The 18,514-nt window shown below is 32.1% G+C and overlaps 1 protein-coding gene across 1 annotated transcript in view; it reads right to left on the reverse strand.

Annotated features, from left to right (window-relative positions):
- Positions 1-12,335, reverse strand: part of LOC126971634 (uncharacterized) — an 87,628-nt gene extending 75,293 nt beyond the window's left edge. The window contains exon 1 of the mRNA XM_050817997.1: positions 12,208-12,335. The gene's annotated coding sequence lies outside the window, so the exon portion shown is untranslated. The remainder of the gene's footprint in view (positions 1-12,207) is intronic.
- Between the last annotated feature and the right edge of the window lie 6,179 nt (positions 12,336-18,514).

The following is an 18,514-nucleotide window of genomic DNA, read 5'->3' on the forward strand; positions in this document are numbered from 1 at the left end:
CATGCATAATAAAAAATGCATAAATAACTATTAACAAACGTTATAGAGTGATTTAATTAAACATAGTTTTACAGAAACTGATTGTCTAAAGCCAATCTTAAATTTCTTGTTACAATAGCCGTTCGATCGCCACCAAATTAATTAAGACGAGACAATGTTCCGAGTTTCGCCGTTTATTAAATGAAGTTTGTTTACGTTGCTGATAAGATTTCAAAGTTCTTGGCTAATTTGAAATATTACCAATGTTACAGAAATTCGTAATAGTTCTATTCTGAATAACGAAAATCAATCGCTTCTGGTCTAATAATAGACCTGATCTGATCTTAAGTAGAGAGATAGATTTCTGGAGATAATAAATAATCTATATATGCAGTTATAATAATATCGTAACAAATTAAAAACTGTAATAAGCACTTTATTGTAAGCTTTACTAAAGCAATTATTTTCTTAATTAGACAAAAATTAAATTAAACGTCTAACCAAAATCTATGAACGATGCGGGACTCGAACCTGCAATCTCTCGAGTTCCATCCGAGCACTCTTCCACTGAACACACGAACGGTTGGCTCAGTGGAAGAGCGCTCGGATGGAATTCTAGGGATATTTTTATTGGAATTGAACGATTGCATATTTTAAATAATTTTGTTTATTAACAAAAACCTATGAAAATAAAATTGGAACAATTAAAAATAACTAACTACATTCTTAATTTCTCTCCATCGTAAAGATGACAAAGAAAAAAAGAAGATCAAAGCAGTTTACGCTAGGCCGAGTGAGTAGTAATTATGTGCCTTGAAATAGCCATTCTTGTGACGCCATTGTTGTATAAAATACTGGCAGTTTCATTTTACTTTGCTTGCATAAAACTAGCATTAGTAAAAATTAAAATTTATTAATAAATTTAGGTCAGAAAATTATTCTTTTGAATGTCAAAGTTATTACTGGCACTTCAAATTGAGATTTAAAGAGAAATAGTCGTATGAAACTTATTGGCAGTCCAACGTTTACAATTTTACCATTATATAAAACACTAGCTGACCCAGCAAACGTTGTATTGTCAAATAAAGTAATAAGAAAAGTTCAATAATTAATATTTTCAGGGCATAAAAAATTTACGACAACCGATTCTCAGACCTACCAAACATTATTAAATAGTTCATAAAATGTATCGTACTACAATAATTATCATATTCGATTGCCATTTTGCAACCCTATTTCTGTGGATGGAACAGAATAATATAAAAATCGCGATACAAAAGTGGGTGTTAATTTATTTGAAATAGCTTAAATTAAGTTTAAATTTATTTTTTACCTCCTGAGCAAGTTAGAAAGAAAGCTAAAAATTCTAATATCTTCTAAAGTTATTCATATTAAACTATTCTTTCAATTTGATTTCTGAACGACAGGGAACACATCAAATGAAAAACAAAACTGCTCTATTTATTTGATTCCGAGCATTTTCATTTTTATTCACCTTTCAAACCTTCTCTGGACTTCCACAAATAATTTAAGATCAAAATTAGCCAAATCAGTCCAGCCGTTATCAAGTTTTAGCGAGACTAACGAACAGCAATTCATTTTTATATATATAGACTAGCTTACGCGACAGACGCTAATCTGTCAATAGAAAATAAATGAATGATTCAATAATATGTAGTAATAAAATGATATACATAGATAAATATCGTTTCTGTCAGTGTAAGCAGCTTTTACATCACCGCTTTATAATTGCCAATTTTTTAAAGTGTTAAAATGGATATAATATGTTATCCTTAAGAGATAGAAATATAGATGCCATCGCAGAATTTTCTATAGATCTATATTATTCACCATAAATTATTTTGATGTATCTCAAAAGGCTCAGCTCCCAGAGGGCTTATTTTTTTCCCACATCTCCAACAAATATCGTTTTTGTTCCAAAAATATAAACAACTTAACGAATTAAATACTCGAAGCTTTCTCGGGAATCACGCTATCCACTGGTGAAAATCGGTGCAGTAGTTTTTGAGTAGGTATATCGCGAACAGACAGACACGGCCGAGTATTTTGTTTTATAATATGTAGTGATTTATACAGTTTATGCAAGTTGATGAATAAAAAATACTCGAACGTTTCATATTACTTGACTAATAAAAGCAAGAAAAGAATGCTGATAGAGTTTCTTGCGCCGTTTTTTCTCTCTCAGAGCGCCATTTGTTTCCGAAGCAGTGGAAGTTCTTGAACTGACGCTGTGCTTATGTTCGATCTCGGTGGCATTAGAGCACTAAAAAACTACTAAAGAGCGAGGCGGATTCATCCACGAAGGGTTCCATACCATTGCAATAAATGCAAACATATTTCAGCCTTACTATTTAATTTTAAATATAATTTAATTTATTTAATACGTATACCAGTAATTGTCTGTATTTTATTAATTTGTATGATTAGTTAAACCTGACGAAATATGTGAACCTGTATATAATGTAATGTAATATAGTGCTGCTTGTAGTGGCAGGATGATCCTGTTGCCGGAGAATCGGTGTCAGATTCTTAAAAGTTATTGTGTGTATATATATGTATGGATATATACATATTTATTTATTTATAATCGCTTATAAAATGCTCACAGAATACCTTTATGTATTTATGGTGTATGTGGATGATGCAGCTACTGTACTCAATAACTTTTGTATTAATTTATATTTACTTTTATGACTTACTCATGTAAGACATTGACTATTTGACATTTGAGTGTGTTTGTTGCATCATTTTACATTTTACATATTATATTGTAATTGAAATGATTTGTAAATCGATGTAAATGTAAATCTTGATATAAAAGAGTGGCAATGAGTTTCTTGCTACTTCTTCTCATTAGCTCAACCCTTTACGAAGTAGCGGTGATTCAATAAGTAATTTTTTTTTTTTTACATTCATAAGTGTCATTTCCGTGACCTTCGTAAATAAACTGATATTGATTTGATTTGATTTGATGATTTGTACCATCCTTACATACCATGTTAAAACGCAAATTAAGAATTTGATTGATTGATTGCACACAGTAAAGCATATTCGCTTTTAATATTGTTGTTTTAGACGCAATTTAAAAAAATGGCTCTAGATCTTTCATATACACCAAAATAGGAAGTGCCGTTTGGCACACTACTTATCTTATAGCTTGTTTCAATAGTTTTCTTATATATTATATATGCGCTAAAATAGACGCCGCAGATGATGGCGCCGATCTATGGCATACCGCGGCGCGGGGGCACTGACCGATTGAGGAAGGATATAGGTATGAAGCAGTAATGTGTCAGCCGTAGCTAGTGAAATTACTGGGCAAATGAGACTTAACATCTTATGTCTCTAGGTGACGAGCGTAATTATAGTAACGCTCAGTATTTATGAAGAATCCTGAGCGGCATTGTATTGTAATGGGCAGGGCGTATCAATTACCATCAGCAAAGCGTCTTGCTCGTCTCGTCCTTATTGTCATAAAAAAAGATTCAGCCGGCTGACAGCTGGGGGATGGACACCGGGGCCATGTTCCCAGTGGGTACTCTCGAGTACAGAACCCTTGAGACTGATAAAATCTCACACTCCTAATACTTGTTGCAGTCACGGAGCGAGAAATCCTCATTGCATCTTGAACACGAACCTTTTGTTGAACATTTCACGTCTGTCTGGAGGCTTTGTTTTAATATGAACATCCTTGAGTTACTGTCATGCAAGTTAAGACTAAAAATGAGACTAAAGTAATATTTAGGCAAAGCTGTGAAACACAAACAAGAGAAGTGCGTTTGAATTTGTCATATATTACAGGGAATATTCAAACAACTTAATAAAGATTTAATTTAATACAACTCATATGCAAACCTTTAGAATTAATAAAATACTACCTATTGATAGAGTTTAAGTCGGTGCCTTCCCGCTTGGATCGTTTTGTTCTAGACGAAATAATCCGCTCAAAGTCACGCATGGCGAGTGTAGGTACATTTGGCTTGGCACCGATTGCAAGCCTATCAACATACTTTTTTTAATATACTTTTGGTAGAGGAACAACTTGATTCTTTAAAAAGAAACAAGACATAGCGTTTACTTACTATAGTTAGTTGGTTGACTGATGTGCCATACAAAATTTGTAAATTTATATTCGTACAATCTATTCATAGTCTGTGGTAAAATATCAGCTGTGTCTAACTATTGCATATTTATGAGATGTAGCCTTCTCACTGACGCATGAACAGACAGACAACCCTAAAAGAATATTTGATATAACTGAAAATTTATATCAAATCAAATCAAAATCATATTATTCATGTAGGTCACGGAACACTTATTATGAAATTACCGCTACTCCGTGAAGGGTTGACCTAATGAGAAGAAGTAGCGATAAACTCATTGACACAATTTTAAATCAACATTATCGTTTTACAATCCATTTCAATTACAATATATTATTTAAAATGATGCAACAAAAATACTCAAACGTCAAATAGCCAATATCTTACACGAGTAAGTAAAAAAAATAAATGTAAATTAATACAAAACGAAAGTTATTGAGTACAGTAGCTGCATCATCCACACACACCGAAAATAAATAAAGGTTTTTTGTGAGCATTTAACTAGCGATTATAAAAAAAATATAACAACTTTAATTTTAAGAATCTGAACCGTGGCAACCCTAACAGATTAGACTCGGCAAATCGGATTTTTATTATTTTCATTTTCAACGTTTCATCTAAATAATCTCTTTTTAAACCGCATCCTCATTCATTTCACAACTCGGGCAAAAGTGCGGCAAAAGAGGCTTTAATGCTAATTTCATACAATTGCTTCACAATAAATCTTGATCGTTGACAGCCGGAAATAATAACATTTTCAAGTATCAAAAGTTTTGATGGCTTTCTGTTTATATTTATTTCATTTTGATTAATTCATTGCTCCAAAACGTGTTCTAAAAATATGTATTTGCTGAGAACAGAAGCTGAAATAGTGACCACATACATATTTAAGTATTTATAAAAACGGTATTCATATAATGTTTTTATTTAATTTTTTCTTATTTATTGTGAAAAGAGAAAGAAAAGAATACTAGGTCTAATAAATTACCATGAGAGTTAAGAATGTAATCTGGTTATTTAGATATGTAAAATCTGAAATCAGGTGAACAACCCCAGAATTGATATTAATAGGAGATTCTTTCGTATCAAAAGTTTCAAACGCGATCTAATTTAAAGATACGTTGTCTAATACATATCGGTGAGAAGTCGCATTCATGTTAGATTTCAGACTATAATATGGTCATTTTAAGCCTTAAAATACGTCCTGTTAAAAAATTAATATATAACTGATCTGATGATTTTATGAAAGTGAAAAACAACGTTCATGTTATATTTGCGGCGAAACTTATAATCTGTTACATAATTTAGAAATCCATAACATACTGGTGGAAAGCCATATTCGTGTAATACTTATGCTATTTTTGAATGGATCTGGTAATACACTGGCCTTCAAAAGTAAGTATCACACTTTTAAAATTGGGATAACGTTTTAAGTTCACAAGATATACTTTCGAAATAGAAAGGACTCGAAAGAGAATTTAATTTTGTACATAAAAACTTTATAGTCGGTAACCTTCTTTTAAGAATTGGCTGAAAAAAAACTTCAAAAACAAAACCATTCCTTTTTCAAAGTGGACGTTTCCGAATTACAATTTTACCATTCACATTTTTCTTTCTGTTTTAAATTTTTTACAAGATCGATGGGTCTTGTTTTAAAAATTTATGCTAAAAAGCACATAGCATTTACTTATCATGCCTCTTTCAGTTGAAGAATGTGCTAGGATCATGGCTTTTCTGGAACTAGGCATCAGTATGCGTCGCACTGCAAAAATGGTTGGTGTGACGGTACGAACGGTCGAGAAGGTACGAAGAGACTGAACACCATCTGAGGAGACCTTGTAATGGCAGACCCAGGTGTACCAGTGCCCGAGAAGATCGTTAAATTATTTCTACTGTGTTAAGAAATCGCCACCGAAGTGCAGTTGAAGTCCAGCAACAGCTACTTCAGACCCGGAGGGACTACATTAGTGACAGTACAGTGAGAAGGAGACTTTCTGAAGCAAATTTGAAACCCCGAAGACCAGCGAGTGGCCCAAAACTCGAGAGACAGCATCGAGTAGCGAGACTGCGATACGCCCGTGAACACATGCAGTGGGATGAAGAAGAAAGGTCAAGAATTTTGTTTGCAGATGAGGGAGATGATGATGCACTTCTGATCGAAGGCGAAGTGTTTACAGGCGACCTGATGAGCGATATCTTCAAGCCTGCATCTCAGAAAGAGTCCAATACCGTGGAGGCAGTGTACATGTATGGGCTGGCATATCTTCAGAAGGTCGCACAGAGCTAGTAGCCATAGAAAATGGCACCCTCACTGGGCAAAGATATGCTCAAGAGATTCTCAATGAGTATGCAGGGCCGTATTTAGCAAATATGGGTGATGGATCGATGCTGATGCATGATAATTAATGCCCGGCCACACTCATATCGTACAGGAGTATATTCAGGAGGTCGGTATCAGCGTGATAGCTTGGCCATCAATAAGTCCTGATCTCAACCCGATTGAACACGCCTGGGATGAGCTTGGGAGGCTAGTCAGAAATCGCAGACCACCACCTACCCTCAGGGCACTAAAGCAGGCCCTGGTAGAAAAATGGGAGAATATTCCCCAACATCGGCTATGAAACCTAGTGTTCAGTATGCCAAACCGGCTCGAAGCTGTAATCAGAGCTCGAGGAGGCAATACCAGTTATTAAAAATGAAATAACATGTAATACATTTTAGTTGAATTTTTTTACACTAAACTAAAAATGGCTATTTTCATTGTTTTATCTTTTTTAAGTTAAAAATGTTACTAATGTATAATTTTAGTTTCTAAGAATTAAAGCCTATAAAATTTGCAACAAAACGTTTTTAATCTTAAATCTCTACCTTCTATAGTTAAGAAAAAAATTAATTTGAAAAGTGTGATACTTACTTTTGCAGGCCAGTGTATTTTACAAACACTCAATAAAATATATAGCAGTGAAAAATAAATGTATGGAGTTTCAGTTAATGGGTAGTCATTTGAAGATACATTCATACAAACCGTTTTTATCATGTTAATATTAGCCATATATAAAATAAAATCCTTACAATCCAACGAATTTTCTAGCACAATATATGACTTGTTGGTAGCCCCAGTAAAAGTAGCAGAAATGGGATGATCTTTTAATAAATGCGGTCGAGAGGTCTAATGGAAGAGAAAATTGCTGATGGATAATCATAGCCACTCGGTTGCACATACTCTCCATTGGCAAGATCATCCATGTATACCAACATGGGTATTTCTAGGAGCAAAAAAAATTTATTGAAGTAGGCGTTACTTTGCGGAAATCCATAATTATACAAATTATTTAAGTTTTCTTTAGTGTTATTTTTGCCAATATTTGTTTTTAAGCAATTCGACACGTGTTTCTCCTACACACGAGGCATCCTCAGGACGTGATGTCTCGCCAAAATCCTCCAGTCTCGTGCCAGATTTTGACGAGACAACACGTCCTGAGTTTGCCTCGTGTAGAGGCGAAACACGTGTCGAATTGTTTAAAAACAAATATTGGCGGAATGAACACTAAAGAAAACTTAAATCATTTGTATTTCTAGGAGCAATTTTTCTATCTAGAACTGCCAATGTAAAATCATCAGCTTTTCCAAAGTGGTCGTGAAATAGTAGGCAAGTCACGGACGCAAGTAAATCAACATTACAAAGCTATAAAGAGTCCAACAGAATCGAACATGTAAGTTATTTTTTCGCGATTAATTTTTATTAATAAAAATGTACTCTCTGGTATTATACTGCGTCAGAAAAAAATTCTTTTTTTTTGAGTAAGTACATCTAAAAAGTTTCTTTGTTAGATAAAAGATGAGCTTGATGATCTTTAACCCGCGGTTCGTCGCTAGGCAAATACGAACACAAATACTCGCTACCGGGTAAAAAATACCACATTGTTTATATATGTCTAATTTATTTTATATTTTATTTGACTCTAGTTCCAGCATTTGAATTGCTCAACAGCTCTTGAAGATTAATTATAATTATTATAATTATTCGAGAACAACATGGTTTTACACAGAAACGATCAACTGTCACTAACCTTCTCAGCTGTCTTAGACAGTGGATATTAAATTGGGACAAACGTCAACCAACTGATATTATCTATCTGGATTACGAGAAAGCGTTTGACAGAGTTCCAATTAGTCGGCTACTTCATAAATTAAAACACCTTGGCATACGTGGTAAACTGCTAGTCTGGATTAGTGACTTCCTAAATGATCGAAAATTTCGCGTGAGGGTTGGGAATGAAATGTCAAGTAATCGTCCTGTTCGCAGCGGTGTACCACAAGGCTCTGTACTGGGACCAATATTATTCACATTATTCTTAACTGACTTGCAAAATGTTATAAGTCTCCTATTTTCATTATTCGCGGATGACATCAAGTTCTTTGGGAACCCTATACATCAACAGGGTGATATATAACAAAATTTAAAAGCTATTGAACACTGGACAAAGGAATGGTTACTTTCACTGAATGTCAACAAAACCATTGTTCTACATATTGGAAAAAATAATCCCCGAGTATCATATTGGTTAGACAATAAGCAACTAAAAGCGGTTGATACACAAAAAGACCTAGGAGTGATCTTAAGCAATGATCTCAAATGGGAAGCACACATTGTGGCTACTGTACAAGAAAGCCAACTCAATCCTGTACCTAATCAGAAAAGCATTCTTCAACATCACCAAGAAATCATTTATAAAATCTATAAAACTTATATCAGACCATTACTGGAGTATTCATTTCAGGTCTGGAATCCATATTTTGTTAAGGATATAGAATTGTTGGAAAGGGTACAGAGGCGAGCCACTAAGTTGCCTAGGGAACTGAAAAATCTTACATATGAACAAAGACTTACACAGCTTGGACTCAGCACCCTCAAAAGCAGACGAGAAAGAGGCGATCTAATTGAAACATACAAAATACTAAATAATTATTATAATGTCCCAAATTTTGAGAGCATGTTTCCAAGGAAGAGCAATCCTAGACTAAGGGGACATGATATGAAGCTAGAATATCAATTAGCATCATCAAATCCATTGAAACACTTTCTGACCAACAGAGTCGTTAATATATGGAATAGCTTGCCCAAGGTTAAATCAAAATCTGTTGATCAGTTTAAGAATAGACTGGACAAACATTTGGATAGATATGGCAAATGATATAGACGCATCAGCGAAAGCTGCTTAGTCTATTATAAATAATAATAAAATAATAATAATATATATCTATATTGACGTTTAAAGCATTATTGTCTTTGTTTATAGTAGTAATTATAAATAAAACACATAATTTATTTGGAAATACGTATTTATTTTTATTTAATGTACACATTACAAGGAACCTAAATCTTAACATTTTTCTTATTAAATTCAATAAATTAAAAAAATAACATTTTCTTCCTTGGATTCTTGCAAAATGAGATCAAATCATAAAACTAGATAAAATACTTTTGTAACTTATCAAAAATATAGACTACTTATATAATAAGTTTTTTTTTGTAAATCAGCTTACCGGGTATTTTTCACCCATACTCATACTATGCAGAAAGGTACTTAAAACGGCAAGTCGCTAGACCATATTACCCATGTGGTATTTTTCACCCGGTAGCGACGAACGCCGGGTTAAGGAAAATTAAAAAAAAAATCGATTTCAAACTCAACTTTTTGGAGGTTTTTTGTCTACAAAGAAACTTTTTAGATGTATTTACTCAAAAAAAATATTCTGGCGCAGTCTAATGATTATGTAGAATTTTCATATTTAGAAATCCGCAGCCTACGTATTTCAGCCGGATATAAGATTATAATTTCATCAAAGGTGAGTGTGGGTGTCATGCGACGTAAGAAGTTCACGGAGCTTCTTATCTAGGGTAGATTAATAGGAGTATTCCCAGCAGTTAAAATCATATACCTAAAATAAAAATGGTCATCGTTTACTAAATTTTAATCAGCGTATAATATATAGAAATATCAATACTTAATTCACACGAAAACACTCAATCACCCACACCCTCACTCCCCTACACTTATACATACAAACACACACACACACACACCTCTTAAATACTAGTCTTATTAATGTACGTAATTATGCTAGCATAAAATAACAGATGTATTCCTATTAAAGTTATGTAATTATTATTATTAATATTAATCCTGAATTGGCATATTTTTGAAGTTATTTGTAAGTCTATTGTAATGTTGTAATATAAATCTGTTGGATTATTAGTAAATAAATAAATAAAGATAAATTCATACCAAAAAATAATTAAATTAATTAATTTATTGGTATATGTTTTAAAAGTATCTTTGTCCATTAGATTTTTACGCATTTCCTTTCCAAAAACGTAAATTATGGAATCTTACACAAACAATGGTGGAAATAGGGTATATTTTCTCGTAAGCTTGAAGAATACCCATGGGAGCCTAATAAATCCTAACTAATGAGGACAAAATCAAACAAATAATTATTATTACTAACCCCGACCAAGTCAAAGTAAAACTTAAACTAGAAAGTACACTTGAAATGAGTTCAAACCAGCTAGTCTAAGTCAAAATGTTAGAGTTTAAAATTGTGTATTTACCAGCACAATTTTTCAAAAATTTAAGAAATCATATCCATTAAATATATATTGAAATCGGTTCAAAACTGGCAGAAAAATCCGATAACACACAGAACAAATAGGTATGCAAATAAATTGAAGAAATAGTGTATATACAAAGTCCGTATATTGCATTTTTCCTGTTAGCCATGAGTTAATTCAAGTTTTCTTAGTCGTTCATATACATGAATAATACGTGGTAGTCAAATGTGTAAAGTTAGTTGTAAACATAGATTTTTTGTAATGAAAACTTCTTTGCGCATTAAGCACTTTCGACAGGCAAACAACATTTTAAGCTTTTTAATGTCACGCAACCGATTCAACATGCTAAAGTAATCTGTAGCCATAATTATGATGTATTTGGTTGTGTTTGATAAATATATTTAATGCTTTTTGAATGGGTCCCGTGGTACAACAAATACAATTTATGTAATATAAAATCAAACTAAATTTTTATATGTGTGTATATTTTTCGCAGCTCACCATATGTCTTTGCTAATAAAATATAATATATGTATATATATATATAAATATAATATATTAAATGTAATGGAACGTTCCATACGTTCCATTACATTTAACATTAATCATAATTGATTTAAAATAAACTATCAATAAATAAATAATCAAGTTCTAATTTATGATACTACTAATAGTATGAAAAGCCTAAATGACTGTTCTGTCTGTAGTTACTAAGTCGAAAATTCTGTAAAATTAAAATTATAAGCGGCAATATTTTATGGGTTCGTAATTGATTGATTATCAGTATCTCTACACTTTCGGCAGACCTCGATGGCTATATTGCTAACTATCTGTGAAATTTTATACTCGAAAATAGAATTGTGTAGTTACGTAATATATTTTTAGTGTAAAATATGTTAAAATAAATAATATCTTATCATTTGTATGTCATAAATCCTCATTTAAATATATAAACACAGATATGTAGTAAAACCGCAAGACAAGAAATAATGTTACTATCATTGTTCAACATCAAGATTAAATTCTTTATTTATGCGTAAGGACTCATACAACAAACTTATTAGCAATAAATCTACAGAACTACCGTAAGGTATATCTCAAAGCTATTTCCAATATCAGTAGAATTGATAAGAGGTATAGCGAACTCATTTGGAAGTTGCTATCTGTATGATATATGTCCTGCTTCCGAGTTACCCGCTCAACCTAATATAAAATTTAGGTCAAAGGAAATTTTAGTTCAATCTTATATCTCAGGTATATAACGAATTTAAGTACCTCATGCGCATGTCATGCGCAACTAAAGTACGCGCAATTTTCTACCTTACAACATCTTAGAACTTTTGAATAAAATTATTTTAGATATATAAAACAATACTTTAATCAAATCACAGCACGTTTAATGATAGTACTTTACAAAGATTTATTGATTGTCATAATAAATAATTATTAGCCAATTAATTATTATTATTATAAATGATAAAATCATACCGTTTTATGATGTGATTCAGTTACATATGTCGTAGCACCTGTGGCGTAGCGTAACGAAAGCTCCGGTCTACGATCGTAGTCGTAGTTGCTACGAGTGTGATATAACGAGCGACTCGTAGCTACTCCGCGGATGTACTGAGTGTTCGGTTTCCCCGCCCGCCGCGCATCGACCGTGCACCCCTTGAGCCTAACTGCGTTTTAACACTTGAGTATTGTTTTTCTAAAATTACAACAGCTTGTTAGTCTAATGACACGAGCGTCGGTCACACTACAACGGCTCGCAGTTTTATTTTATAGAGATTTTTAATAAAAGGCATTTATTTTCTCAAAATTGATTCCTTAAGAATTCTTTTTGATGTCATTTCTGATATACTAGATACTACTATCGCTTCGGAAACAAATGGTGCTCTGAGAGAGAAGAAGCGGCGCAAGAAACTCTCCTAGCATTATTTTTTGCACTCTTTTTCATAAAAATATACAATATTGTACTGTTATTGCAATTGCTATAAAATAATTATTATCTAGTCCCAGGCTGTCCGATCACTTAGATATTCAGCTGTGGAGTAATTGGATTTATGACAGAGCCATTTTTTAATAAAACATTAAAATTTATTTATCGATAATATAATATATAACAGTGGCTGGGACTTTATTATAAAAGTGTATACATTTACCCTTAAAGCTATTATGTATCTTATGAAGCCTACTAGAATTAGTTACAAGCAATCCCTTATTTATAGTTTTATAATAATGAAAATCACTATTAAGAGCAAAATGGTGACGTTTTTTGTGAACGAATATTAAATTTTCATAAATAATATATTCAATCATTTTGCTTGAGATAAAATGCTCCTTTTTTTACCTGTGTTCTATGAATGTTTAATAAATTAGTATCGGAAGGATAATAAATCCATTCTGATGTCATTTTGTGATTGATAATTTATCTATGTTATTTTAAATTATTTCTAAGCCCGACATAATTTATAAAACAAAAGTACTACAATATTGACGTTTATTAACTATACAAATGATTTAATTTTTCTTTAGTGTTAATTCCGCCAATATTTGTTTTTAAACAATTCGACACGTGATTCGCCTCTACAAGAGGGATCCTCAGGGCGTGTTGTCTCGCCAAAATCTGGCACGAGACAGTCTCGTAAAACATAAATCATTTGTATAATTATGGATTTCCGCAAAGTAACGCCTACTTCATTAAAAAAAACGTTTATTAACGTTAAATTTCAAAACATTATCGTCAATATTCTGATGGTTTTACAAACTCGACTGAATAATATTTTTTGCTTAGATCATTTATACGTCTTGATAGACTATGACAGCTGTGAAAACGTCGAAAAAAATTGAGTTAACAACTAGCCTCTATTTTAAGCAATGATGAAGACTGTGGCTTCAGAGTTGAAAGCATACAAGATTTTATAACGATACCTCTCTCGAACGGTTAGCTCAGTTGGAAGAGCACTCGCATGGAACGCGAGAGGGCGTGGGTTCGAGTCTCGCATCGTTCATAAAATTTTGTTTTAAAATTTTATTTTGTAATACTCTCAGAAGTGATGGTTATCATTTTAAAATCAACAAATAAAATAATAAATTGATGAATTTTTGGTTTTTTCAGGAATCCCGAGCGGCACTGCATTCTAATGGGCACGGCATATCAATTACCATCAGCTGAACGTCCCACTCGTGTCATCCCTGACTGTCATAAAAAAAACTAACAGAAAGTGTCATACACATCGCGAGTATAAAACGTAGCTTGTCACGCACACTAAACTAATATTCCTGGCCTGTTTTTATCAGTTGTCTAACAGCAAGAGACTTAAATCTAGATATCTATTATTATATCTTAGATTTTTTGCTTAGATAATAAATAAAAATATCAAGGTTAACATTTATTTCATTGCTTCATTATTAGGACTAACAACGCAAAAGAGACTAAGGTTTTAATTAAGACTGACGAGTAAATTAACAGATTACTTTGAATGAACAATAAAGTACCTCAGCGTTTTCACCGAAGCTAGATTATTCTCAATCATTATTTACACTTAATATAAGGCTTTTAGGAAGCGTGTAAACCTTTGTTTCGAAAATGCCTTAATATTATAAGCTTTACTCTTCTTAACCTGCTTCAAGAAAAGAGACGATTATCATGTGTGTATTTTTATAATTTTTTGTTTTTATGAAAGTAAGGGATGAGACGAGCAAGACGTTCAGCTGATGGTTATTAATATGCTCTGCCCATTACTTCATGATTCTTGAAAAACCCAAAAATTCTGAGTGGCACAACTATTGCGCTTGTCACCTTGAGACACCTTGGGATGTTAAGCCTTATGTGCCCATTTCACCAGTTACGGCGCCCTTCGGGCAGACGATCAACGGTTTTCATTTTGTTGAACAACAATTAGTGTAGCACTTATTTAGAACACAAATGTGATAGAATACAAATGGATAAAACTTTTAAATTATAGGTCTACACGATACATAACCAATTATATTCAAAGGACTCTAAATAAAATACCCTCGAAATGATCTAAGTATACAGCAGGAATCGGAACTCTTTAATAAAACTATAATTTTATTCTTATCTAAAAATGTCAAAACTGTTAAAAAAAAATTTATACCGGGGACCAACTTTCAATCCGCTCTGTAATAATCGATTTAAAATTAATCATCAAAGTGTATCAATAAGTACGCATTAAATGAATGACGAGTTAATAGAAAACCCTTTTTATGGATAAAACTGATATAAATATATTCAACCTGTGTTTGTATTTAAAGAGATACCTTATCTGGGATGACAATGATGGATTGCTTCAAAGGGCAGTTCAAAGCTTGTTTTCATTCGACACACAGAACCTTTACAAAACTTTACTACAATTTCCTCAACTACCTCAAAAGCCTTGAGGTCGGATATCTTACCCGAATTAGTTTAATTAATTATTATTATTATATTCATATTATTCTAAACACGAGGAACAAATATAAACTTCTTATACCTACTACTCGGTTAAGTCGAATTAATAAGTCTTTTATTAGGCGATGTATATGTTTCTAAATCATGTTCCCAGAAAATGTACAAACAAATATGTTACCAAACTCAAGAGGATTGTTAAAAAACGTATGTGTTGTAAAGGTTACTATAGCATTAATGATTTATAAAGAAAAAAAAAGCCCGCTGAGTTTCTTTTGGCAGTTCTTCTTAGGTCTGCGTCATACTATATCGAATGGGCGGTTTTTGACGTTCAATAACTGATTTTAAATCCTAATTTGAATAAATATATTTGAATTTGAAACTACTATATCTGTTATTTTACATATTGTAGAAGCGTATGTATAGTCAGGGAATTTGGTTCGCCTACCGCCTTATGCCTAAATTGCTGATCACTGTTGATAATACTAAGGGCTATCATTCTTTGCAACGTTAATATGACATTTGTGCGGGAGTGCTAAACGAATATAAACTTTAAAACATTTCCATATTTTAAGCAATAATTTAGTGAAAAGTTACGCGAATCAAATTCCTTATCTGTACCAACTTGTAAACCAGTGAGCCTCGCAATGTAAGGTTATTTATACTTAAATCTAAACTATATCATCTGTTAGCTATACTATTGTACAATATTAGTTTAGTTAAGTCGGTTTTTTACCAAAGGTCTTATTTTATGTTAGTAGTTAGATAGTATAGTAGTGAAATCGTAGTAAGGCTTTAAAAATATTAAGGACGTATTTGTAAAAGATAGTAATTACTATACATGGGGCACAACTAAAAGTTTTGCACTTCTAGCTAATCAGAACTTTTTGAATTTAAATTAAATTAAAATTAAAATTAAAAAAAAGACTGTGTGACCTTATTACGAATTTTCTCTCGTGAAAGGGATGTTAAGCTCTCAGAGATCTTATTATTAACGATTCTCATTTCATTTTTATACTTTGAACGCTCGTTTCACAGTAAGGTATTAATTTACCTTATTACATATTTTTCAATTCCTTTCTATTTCTACGGGACAAAAAGATATCAAATCAAATTCTGAGCACCTGTATTGTCTAAATTGATTACAGATATTTTAACTTAATTGAAATCGATTTACTTATCAAACGGTGTTATGATAATACAAGGTATATAAACTTTAATAATTGTGTATATCAATGAAACATTAAAATAAATACGATTATAATAGCGTTTTATATAATAACAAGCTATTCCCGTTTAAAAGGAAATAAATTAATGAAGGAACGTTGAAATTCATAAAAATAAAGTAAGCCATAAAGTATAAAGGATAAATTTCTCATCGAATGTTGGTAGTTTCATGTCGATACGATCAGTGGTTTAGGCGTGATTGAGCCTCAAACAAAGACCATTTTAATGTAGATATTTTAGATCATTAATACGTCACGGCCGTTTCCAATAACCTATCTATCCTTAGTTTAACTTACGGATACATTGCTGTCACCGATTAATGACAAGATCTTATCCATCCATAGTTATGTCAATTATAGTTATAGTCCAATGCTTTATGTCGATAGGTTATGAAATGTAAGAAAGCGTAAAAGGATAGATTTGTCTACCTCTACTAAGTTAAACTAAGGTTATTGAAAATGTCCGTAAATAGACTATGGCAATTGTGAAAATTTAAACAAAATTGAGTTTAAAGTTAACCTTTATTTTGAGCAATGCACGCATACTAACACAAAGTAACATACAAATCGTGAGTGTAAGACGTAACTGGTCACGCACACTAAAGTGTTAAACATGTTTTCTTTTCATCGGTTGTCCAACAGCAAGAGACTCTATCCAGACGTATAAATTATCTAAGAATAATATAATAAAAATTAGATTTATAAAGTTTATTGCTTTTAAAGGATACCATAGCCATTGTAACAATAAATAGTTAATTGTAAAAAATTGTAGTAAATCAGATTTTTGTTGACAGAATAGTTCAATTTCCAATGTTTCGGTTTGACTGAATCTAATATATAAAATTCTCGTGTCGCGGTGTTTGTAGTTAAACTCCTCCGAAACGGCTTGACCGATTCTCATGAAATTTTGTGTGCATATTGGGTAGGTCTGAGAATCGAAAAACATCTATTTTTCATCCCCCTAAATGTTAAGAGTAGTCCACTCCTAGCTGGTTTTTTTTAATTTTTAGATAATTTTTTAAATTTTTATTTTATTATGATACAACATTAAAAATACATACAACTCTAACTTTTTAACCATCTACGATCAACACCTATTTTTCTATCGCCATTTTAATATTATTCTATTACATCCACAGATACGCACTAAAGCTGCAAGATGGCAATCGAATTTAATTATTATTGAAGTATGATATAATTTTATGTACATTTATATTATGTGTCTATATATGATTAATTATGATATATCATTCGGTAGGTCTGCGAATCGGTCGTCATCTATTTTTTATACCCCAAAAATTTTAATTATTGAATTTATTTTATTACTTATATGGCAATACAACGTTTGCTGGGTCAGCTAGTTATATATATGTTTAGAGTAAAGTATTTACTCAAACTAGGCACTTGTTTTTTACACTTAAACATATAAGAGCAGTCCAAAACAGCTGTTGCCTTTTCGCCAAACGAATTAATCGTTTGTGTTTCACTGACCCATTTTATATTTTCATTACAGTTCTACACAATACAAAACAATTCATAAGCATCTTCTCCCAGATATATTCTCCTCCCTAAGGACATTAATAATCTTATGAAATTATTGGGTGTAAGTGTATGCTGTAACACAGGATGGGAAACAGATATAATATATCAAAAAGCGGCCAAGTGCGAGTCGGACTCGCCCATGAAGGGTTCCGCAGCAGCAAGTAACATAATATAAAAGTTATTTAGAGAGGAAAATGGTATTAAATTATTTAAATGGAATAGGCAAAAAATCTTTGCTCAAAATCATACAGTGCAAATGAGCTCTCATCATTTATACGTATAAAAACTACTTTCTAGATCTCGTTCAAAGCAATTTTCAGTGGAAGTTTACATGGTAATGTACATCATATATTTTTTTTAGTATTATCATTCTCTTATTTTAGAAGTTACAGGGGGAAGGGGGCACACATTTTACCGAAGGCCTATCCATATAGACAGGTATCCACATAGACACGATGAAAAAAAGTTTTTAATGAAATAAATTGCCTTTCAGTTCAGTATGGAGAACCCCCAAAATTTATTGTTTTTTTTTTTATTCTATTTTTGTATGAACATGTTAATGCGTTTCACAGAATACAATATCTACTTACCAAGTTTCAACAGTATAGTTCATATA

This window comes from Leptidea sinapis, chromosome 24 (assembly GCF_905404315.1).
Source record: "Leptidea sinapis chromosome 24, ilLepSina1.1, whole genome shotgun sequence".
In the NCBI taxonomy this organism is placed as follows: Eukaryota; Metazoa; Arthropoda; class Insecta; order Lepidoptera; family Pieridae; genus Leptidea; species Leptidea sinapis.